Source organism: Corylus avellana, chromosome 3 (genome assembly GCF_965113065.1).
Source record: "Corylus avellana chromosome 3, dhCorAvel1.hap1.2, whole genome shotgun sequence".
Lineage (NCBI taxonomy): Eukaryota > Viridiplantae > Streptophyta > Magnoliopsida > Fagales > Betulaceae > Corylus > Corylus avellana.
Window position 1 is genome coordinate 29,959,198 of NC_142492.1, and position 9,327 is coordinate 29,968,524.

Here is a 9,327-nt window from a genome sequence, read left to right on the forward strand (position 1 = left end):
CATACTCTGACTATGAAAACCTGAGTAAAAATAGACTTGTGCAGGTGAAAGTAAAAGAGTGGACAAACATTAGCAAATACGTACAGGTGCGTTTTGCTTTTTGGGTAACAAGCAAAAAGTATGCCCAAACAAACCCTATGTTTCCTTTACACGAAGAACCATACCTGACAGCTTTTTTGTGAACTTAATCATTTTCAACTTAACCTAGTTGACCTGGTCCTTGCTCTGTTTGGTCTCAATAAATGATCAAAATACATGGTACAAATGAACAATCTAGTGAATTGTGAATTGCATGGAAATATCCAAGATATGTAGTTTGAACATGACTAATAATCTGGACCTATGGAACATCATTTTCTCTCAAACATCCTAAGACAATAAAACTTCTTACCATCATTGGGAATATGGAGATTGTCATTGTCCATCACAAGACATTCCACCTTGTTATTTCCTCCTAATTCTAATCAACTATTGATCTACTGCAATATCTTCCAAGACACTAGGAGGACAAAACCTTGGGCACCTGCCAAGCAGATGCCAGCATTATGGGTCTCCCTTTCCATCCAAGGAGAAGGCAACCCTTCTCACAAGCCAGGGTATAGCCATCACACCCATAAACTGATAACATCATCCTGGCTTGACTCATGCACTTCAATCCCATTAACTGAAACCCGGCTCAGCCTAACTGTCTTCGCCATTGATCTACCCTCTCGTGCCTCTCAATCCTATCAGACCCTTCAAAAGCAACAATGTTCCGAATTTGCTCTGAAAAGTGAACCCTCTCTATCTTCATCCTCTGCGTGCTATTTCGCGGGAGGCTGACCTCGAGGGAATCGAAAATGGCGGAATAGTAGTGTAGAGATTCAAGGAATCTCCCAAGAAAGAAGGGTCCATTGTGGTTAGCATCTTGCTCCACAACTGTAAGCGCAATTGGTCATAACTTCTTGATTGCTTGAAGGATAAGTTTTAGAGATCCTCTACTCTCTTTGACATACTTGTGCAGGTGCATGATGCTATTCACAAATAGAGCTTCCCCTTCTCTTAACTTTAACTTCTCTCTGGTTAAAAGTGATGGTGTTACTGGATCTGATGTCATGGCGGGCTCTAGTGTTATGCCTAGAGAGCTAGCATCTTCCACAAGCTCTTTCATCCTGCCCTCAAGCCCCAAGACATTGTGATCACTCACCAAAGCTGTGATTCGGAGGAGCCTTGGAGGGCAGGCCTTGATCCAAGGGCTCTTATCAAAGAACGCCATTGAAGAGTATGCTCCATTCCCAGATCAATTATGTGCAAGGAGTCCTTCCCTTGTGCAGCCTCACATATAGCTTCATTTGCAGCTATGAAACCAAAAGCAATGTAAGGAGTTGTTTGGTGAAGAAGCCGAAAAGCTTCCAATTTTTCCTCCCTTGTCACCAAGGACTTATTACCCATGGCACCGTTTGTGAATGTTCCATTTGCATTAAAATTCTGCAGAACTGATAGCCTGGACTTCAATCCAGCAGCAAAGCAATAGGAGACTCGTTGCAGTGAATCCCCAAAAGGAGTAGCTGAATCCCAGATTTTATTGAGAATTGAGCCTGCAAGTTGGGTGTCTCTGCACCCCACAGCCTCAGCACAAGCCAACAACATGTGCACCAAGTGAAGCCCTTGATCCACGCCATGGCTCACCTCCTCCACACCAGGCACCATTTCAGTAAAACCTCCATGAAAATCCTCAAATTCATCATCTTCTTCCATGGGAACATCACCATAAACATCATCATTCACCATGGAGAAGGTTTCAATCTCATCCATGTCGTAGTGATCCATATTAATGAAGCTATCAACAAACTCATCCACCTCTGAAGCAGGCAAGCAAGGCACTGCAGTGGCATCAGAAGGAGAACATGGCTTCTTCTCATCCCACTCCCACTCCCCTTGCTCTTGCTCCACTCGGGCAGGACAGAACCTTCGGATGGCAAGATCATGGTTGAAGCTCTCATGCAAGGGGAAGGAGAGCAAATCATCCATGGCTGCCATTTCCAGCCAAACTTCTTCCCCTCTTACCAAACTTTTTTGCGTCTCGATTCTTGATTCTTTCTTTCTTTTTTGACATTTTTTTGGGCCGCCATTTGGGAATTCTAACACCTGTACATAGCTTTACTAAATTTATTAATTGGTGTCATAGTATATTATCGCTAATTAATGTATTCCATGGTGACTAGCAAATGTATCTTGAAAATTTCCTCACAAATGTAAGTTCTATCTATTAAAAGAATTTGGGCCAGATCAAAATGAAAGTATATAAAGAATAAGATGTTTATTCAATGTAATTAAAAATTGATAACATCCATCTCTAAATCCCTAAATTACCAATTATGTATTTGAGAGATTAGACAGGTAACAAAAACAAAGTTAGATCCATGTCTTTGAATTCATGTTCGCGATGAAGTCGAGCCTTACTTGATCTATGTGGGGGTACCTTACACGAACTGCCCTAAAATTTTCCATTCAAGATTGGGTGCATAAAATAACCATACTTGAAGAGATTTCTTGTTGTTAAAAAAAAAAAAAAAAAAATGGTTACCGGAGCCATTGGAAAGGCCCACCGAACTGAATTAGGATCATTTCCATTTCATTTGAACTGGATAATATCAAGTTAGTTATAGTGGAGAGTATTTTTGTCCACTCAAAAAGTGAAAAGACAAAAATACTCCTCCACTATAACTAATTGGATATTATCCTGTTCATTTAAATTGGAGAGGATGCTGTTCCCACCGAACTAATTCCTATTGGGTCATTACTGTGACCCATGAGAATGGCAGACGATTGGAGTGGGCCCTTGAAAGACCCATTGAATTAATTCTCATTGAGCCACTAGTGTGACTCAAGGAAATGGTGGACTATTGGAGTAGGTCCCTTGAAAGGCCGACCAAACTAATTCCCATTGGGCCACTATCGTGACCCATGGGAATGGCAGACTACAGGAGTGGTGGAAAAGCCCATTAAATTAATTTTCATTGGACCACTACCGTAAACTATGCGAATGACAGACTATTGGAGCAAGTGTCATATCACCCTCAACTTGGCAAACTTACAGAGTAAGGAGCAAGTATTATTCCCGCCCAACTGGCTATTTAGAAAAATATCTCTCAAAGGCAAGATATTCCCCAAAAGTGGCAAAAAGTCTTATCTCAAGAAGGAAAAATCAGGAAGTCCATAAAATCAAGGAATTTGCGCCATCCTCAAAAGGGAAAGTAGAGGAGATCTTTTCGACATTTCCCTCTAACCCTAGCCCCGGCTATAAAAACCCGGCTCACGAAACAAGGTGATATCTCTCGATTTTTTTGGTGCTCTTATGCCAATTATTTGTGCGATTATTCACTACTAAATTTTATCTGATATTTGACGTAGGCATCGGAAGTGGAGTGGCCACCATCCCCCACTTTGCGGCCTTCCATAACTGATTCATTTGTATTCCTTGTAGAACTTAGGATCAAAGGCTACTTAAAGTGACAACTGATATTACCGTTATCATAATAATTTTTTATTTGTACGTAAAAAGAAAAAAAAAAAAAAAAAAGGGTAAAGTCCACTTAACTTTCTCAAACTACCACTCTAATGACAATTTATCATCCAAACTACCAAAACAATGACAATGTACCTCAAATTTTAATAAAATGATGAAATTACCCTTACTAAAATAAAAACAAAAATACTAAAATTTATTTTTTTTTTTTTCAAATTTTTAAGCGCATTTTTGTCTTATTGAAAATTCTATAGGGGTAATTTCATCATTTTGCTAGCATTGGGAGGCCATTGTCATTGTTTTGGTAGTATGGGGGTAAATTGTCACAATTAATAGTTTTGGGGGTAGATTGTCATTGGAGTGGCAGCTTGAAGGGGTTAAGTGGACTTTACCAAAAAAATAAAAAAATTAATAATAAATAAATTTGATTCATACATATTTAGGGCATGCAAGTCAGCGGGCATTATGTCATATGTATTGGTCTAAATGACAAAATATTGAAGAAGGTGGTGAGGTGAGGGAAAGGGACGTGGGTGGGCAGGGTTAATAAGCTCTAAAATTTGTTGTTATATTTATTATTATATGAATTTGTAGAGCAAAATAGGTTGCCTGGAAGACAAAAAGGCTTTGGGCGGCCACCACACCCAAACAATGCGTACCACTTCTTAATTGGTGCCATGCGTTTGTCTCAACTCATTCTCACTGTGGTCGGCCAACATGCAATGAGACATTGCAGGTGGCCAACACTAATACTTTGCACAAAAGGCTGGATTGCTTTTTATAATTAAATTCCCACAATTTATTAAACAGTGAAAAAAAAAAAACAGTAATTTCTCTTTGGGAACCTCTAAAACTTCCACATTGAAAAACCAACCATTAAATACCTAAAAACAAAACGTTCTTGTCAAAAAAAAAAAAAAAAAAAAAAAGCAATATCTCTCCTTTTGAGAGATTCTTGAACTATCCGCATAGAAAAATCCCCACAATTATTGCCTTAAGCCTCGCAATTTATGGAGCAAGCCCTATTTGTAGGCATTGGGTTGCATTGGATCAACTTACAAGAATAAGTTCCTTTTAATGTTTCAACTCACGTGGACTCTTACACTTATTTTCCATTTCTTGTGTACTATCTAAACTATATATACTAGCTTATAATTCGCGCTACGCGCGAAATTCTTCATTATAATTTAATTTTAAAATTTAAATACATAATTTTTCATTATAAGTTAAAAAGACGTATAAAAATATATCTCACCTCTTTAAATAAAAAAAAAATTAAATCTTTGTTCCTATAAGTATATATGATTTAAAATGAATAGTATAAAGAAAAAAAAAATTAGCAAGAAGAATACCTAAATTATAATATAGTTAACACAATTAATGACGCTAATTAATGATATGTGGATTATATTGAATCTATTTGGCACAGATCTGTTTTTTAATATGTAGATTAGTCATGGGTTAGTGGATTGGTTTTTGGTCTGAAATGTAATACGGTAACTAGGGGTGTAAACGAGCCGAGCTTGAGCGAGCTTTCCTTGTTCAAGCTTGGCTCGTTTAAATTTTACTCCAGCTCGAGCTCGAGTCGAGCTCAAGGGCGAGCCAAAAAAATCGAGCTCGAGCTAATAATAAGTCGAACCGAGCCAGCTCGCGAGCCAGCTCTTATATTTAATGTTTTTGTTTTAAAATTTTTTTTTAACTTCAAGTACTCTTAAACAGCTTAAGAAGTTAGTTTGCATATGAGTATTTGCTTAGCCTGGCTAGTCGAGTATGAAGCCTGAGTCAATACAGCAAGGCATTTGGTTTCAAAGAGAAATGATATGCATCCTTTTATAGATAAGCAAACTTGGAGATTGATGTTTTCTTAACAATGTGGGACAAGTTAACAGGTTGCATTCAGACTGCATTGGGACAACGCCCCTACAAAAAAATATTTTTTTAACGTCTCTCTCTCAATCCCCCTCACCAGTCACAACAGATCTTTCACCTGAAATCTCATTTCCCACTCTCTCACTCTCACTCACCAGACATGTAGTGATAGTGTTTGGGTCTGTTTGATTCATCAATAGTTTATGCCTTTCGCAATCTCCCTCAATAGTTTCTGCTTGATTCTTCTTCCTTTCGTTTGGATCTGCTCTAATTGAATCGAGGTTTTTTTAATGATTGCTCTCTCTCTCTTTCATCACGAAGGATCTAGAATTTTTCATTCTCTAACGCTTAAATATAAATGCAATTTTAAGGTTTTAATAATTATGAGATTTATAATTAATTATCTATTACTTAGTTTATATATATATATATATATATAGACACACACACACACTCGAGCTTATACGAGCTATTCACGAGCTTAGCCGAGTCGAGCCGAGCTTGCTTCGTTTAATATTCGAGCCAGAATTTGTGTTCATGAAGTGCTTCATTTAATATTCGAGTCGAGCACGAGCCGAGTTTATGCGAGCCGAGCCCGAACTTGCTCGCGAGACACTTCGCTCACTTAACAGCCCTAATGGTAACCTCGTAGCTTTGGCTATGATTGCTTGTAAGAGTTTTATGCTCATGATTTCTATGAATGAGATTGATATGGATTCCGTTTCAAAGAAATAATAATAATTAACACAAATAATGACGTTATATAGATATATAGATATAATTAACAAAATTAATTATATTGAAATATAATTAACACAAGTAATTATATTGAAATATAATAACGCAATTAATGACGCTTATATGAGGTCATTTTTTTTTTTTTTTTTGAGAATCCTAAACATATTAATATACATATTAAATTGACTAAACGTATTAATACATAATAGTTTGGTTTATATTAAGTAATAGGGTGTTCTAAAACCCTAGCCGTCTCTTTTCTCTCTAGCCGCCAGAGAGAAAAGCGAAATTGATGTGGTATTTTTGTGACCAAAAATATCAATTATAAAAATAACCACTCGCAATAGAACGAATCTTTGTAGGATACGGCTATAGAGAGGGTGTCGAACCTCAAGGACTGCAGGGGTTTTATTATCAAAATTTGAAAGATTAAAATTAACTTAATTAAAAAGATATTTGGTTTGATTTTCTTTAAAACTAAAGTGCATGAAAATAAAAGAGATTTAAAATAAGAGAGAGAGTGTAGGGTATTGACTTCACCTCTATCCGCACAACAATGGCTAATCATAATTAATCCCAGAAATTTATTCTATGCATGTTATAAATAAACAAGAAACTACCTTATTAAAGAATAAGCATAATCTATCTTCGGTTGGCATGGATCGTCCACCTAACCACTAAGATGCGGTACGACCCGTCTTTCCTAGGTATAAATTATCAAAATCTTTAACAGGATACATAAAATCAATGAATAAGTGTAACCCATCTTCGGTTGGCACGGACTGTCTACCTAAATTACACTAAACTAGGGTGTAGTACAATCCGTCTTCCCTAGGCATGGCCTATCAAATCCTATTGATCATATGTCAATTAAACCCATTGTATAACCATCATCCTCATAATCACAGAAAACAAGAATGATTTGAGATCAATAAAAGTAAAATACTTTCTAAGACAAGAGAATAATTTCACAAATATTGATTTTGGAATTTAAGAACAATTGCATTTAATATGAAGAACAGAAATCAATTGTAGCAATCCTCATAGTTATACAATCAACATGCATAAATTGAAAATCTAGAAATTAAATACAATCAAACCATTGTGCTTGGATAGGGTTACATCAATACCCCACAAAGGGGTTTAGCCGCTCATGATCTCCTAAGCTCCAAAGACAATTTACTGAATTTTGCTCTAGAAGCGGTGTCTTTTCTCAATGCTTAGAGGCCTATTTATAGGGCTTAGTAGAGTCCTAGAAGTCCTAGGAATCCTATAAATTTCGGAGATTTAAGTCCAAGTCCAATTATGATAAAGAAAACCTAAGTCCAAATCGGAATAGGATTCGCCCAGAATTGCGTTCCTATCTTGCGGGGCAATTTTGGCAATGCGACGCTCCGAATTAGGAAAATGATATTTCACAATGATTTGTATAAATTTGAGTTAGCTTTCCAGTTCCGCTTGAATCACCTCAATCAGATATTTGAGCTGAAAGTTATGGCCAAAATACCGAGACATATGCAGAATCCAAAATTGAATCCAATCCGATTTTGACTCCAATTTGAGAAATTCCGAATTAATCATTTTCTTTATTTGATTTAAACTTAACCATGATTGGTTAAGTTTAACCATATCTTCTAGGTCTTCTCAAAGTGTGCTTTTAAGCCCAAAATCAATGGAATTAATTGCATCTTGATTTATATCCTGAAAACATAAAAACAAAACAAAATCAAACAAATAACAACGCTAAGGAATTAACATATGCAAATTAAGGGGCTTGAATGTACAACATTCGGTGCTTATCACAAACCCTTCAACCACATAGGGGAGGAGGGTTGGCCGTTTGGCAGCCTCCCTCCTCCCATCGTCCTCCTCGCTTCGGTGCTAGCTATTTACCTGATGCCTTAGCCCCGGTGCCTCCTCTCTTCCCCTTCCTTGCCGCTCCTTTCCCCCGCTATTTTTCTCCGTTTTTGCCCCTTCCCTGCCGCTTTTCTTCCCTCACCTTCATTTTCTGCAGCGGGCTCCTTGACCTTGTTTTGGCTCTTTGTGGTTCGGATTTTGTCTATGGTCGCCGCCGACCTGTGTCACCGCTTCGCTGCCCGCTATTAGGGTTTTCTTTCATGCGTCCCCACTGCGTCGAGCTCCCACGCCCCTTACGCGGCAGTTTCCATCCTGCACGGGTCCGGCTCCCTTCCGGCTACCGTCTTCCCACTTTGTGCTTATTTTCCCTGTTTTGGTGCCTCCTTGTTGTTGTTTTTTTTGTTTTTTGTTTGTGGTTGTTTTCAGGTCCTACTTTGCCGGTCTTCTCCGCGCTTGTTCGCTGCCCACCGTCCACTGTTGGGCCTTTTGACGCGTCCCCGCCGCGATAAGCTTCCAACACCCCTTCGGTTTTCGGTTCCCGGCGTGTGCGTGATCAAAGTGTGCTTTTTTTTCTTGTTTTATTTCCCTATTCTGTTGCTTCTTTAAGATGTATTTGTGCTTGTGTTTTGGCGTGTGTTTTTTCCCTATATTGTTTAATTTCCATGTTTTATTTGGTTTGTAATAAGGCTCTTTCCCCTCTCACTCGATCTATGTCACTTTCGGATTAATTAGTTTTGGTCCAGGCCTTTGGGTTGTGGATGTGATCATTATCCTGGCCTTTGGCTAGAGGAGGAAGAGTTTCGGCATCAGAGTCTTTCCGCTCTCAAGGTCGAGGAATAATTGCTATCCATGCATTTGGTTGAGTCTGTTTGTCACAGATCTAGTATTAAATCTGATTTTAGTCATGGGTTAGCGGATTGGTCTCAAATCTTATACTAAACCTGGTAATCTTATAGCTTTATGCTATGGTTGCTTCAGAGCTTTGCTCTGTGATGTAAGAGCTTTATGCTTGTAGTATTATTGAATGAAATGTTATATTTTTCTAAAAAAAAAAAGTTTGGTTTATATTATTTGTTTCCTTATTTTATTCATACATTAATAATACTTAATTTATTGAATAATTTATATATGGAAAACTCTTGAAATATAATTAACGCAATTAATGAAGCTAATTAATGACCAGTTTTTTAAGAAAAAATCGATTCACTCTTCAAAAACTGGTTAAAAAATTATAGCTTAAAAAATTGGTTTAGCCTTTTAAAAAAAAAAATGAGTTCACGCTATATATCACAATTTTAAAACAATTTTGAGAGGAGTTTCAACTTTTATATAAATAAGTTAGGACTATCATTTAC

General features: G+C 37.4%; 1 pseudogene; it reads right to left on the reverse strand.

Moving 5' to 3' along the window:
- Positions 1–265: 265 nt before the first annotated feature.
- LOC132176382 (GRAS family protein RAD1 pseudogene) lies at positions 266–2,025 on the reverse strand (annotated as a pseudogene).
- Between the last annotated feature and the right edge of the window lie 7,302 nt (positions 2,026–9,327).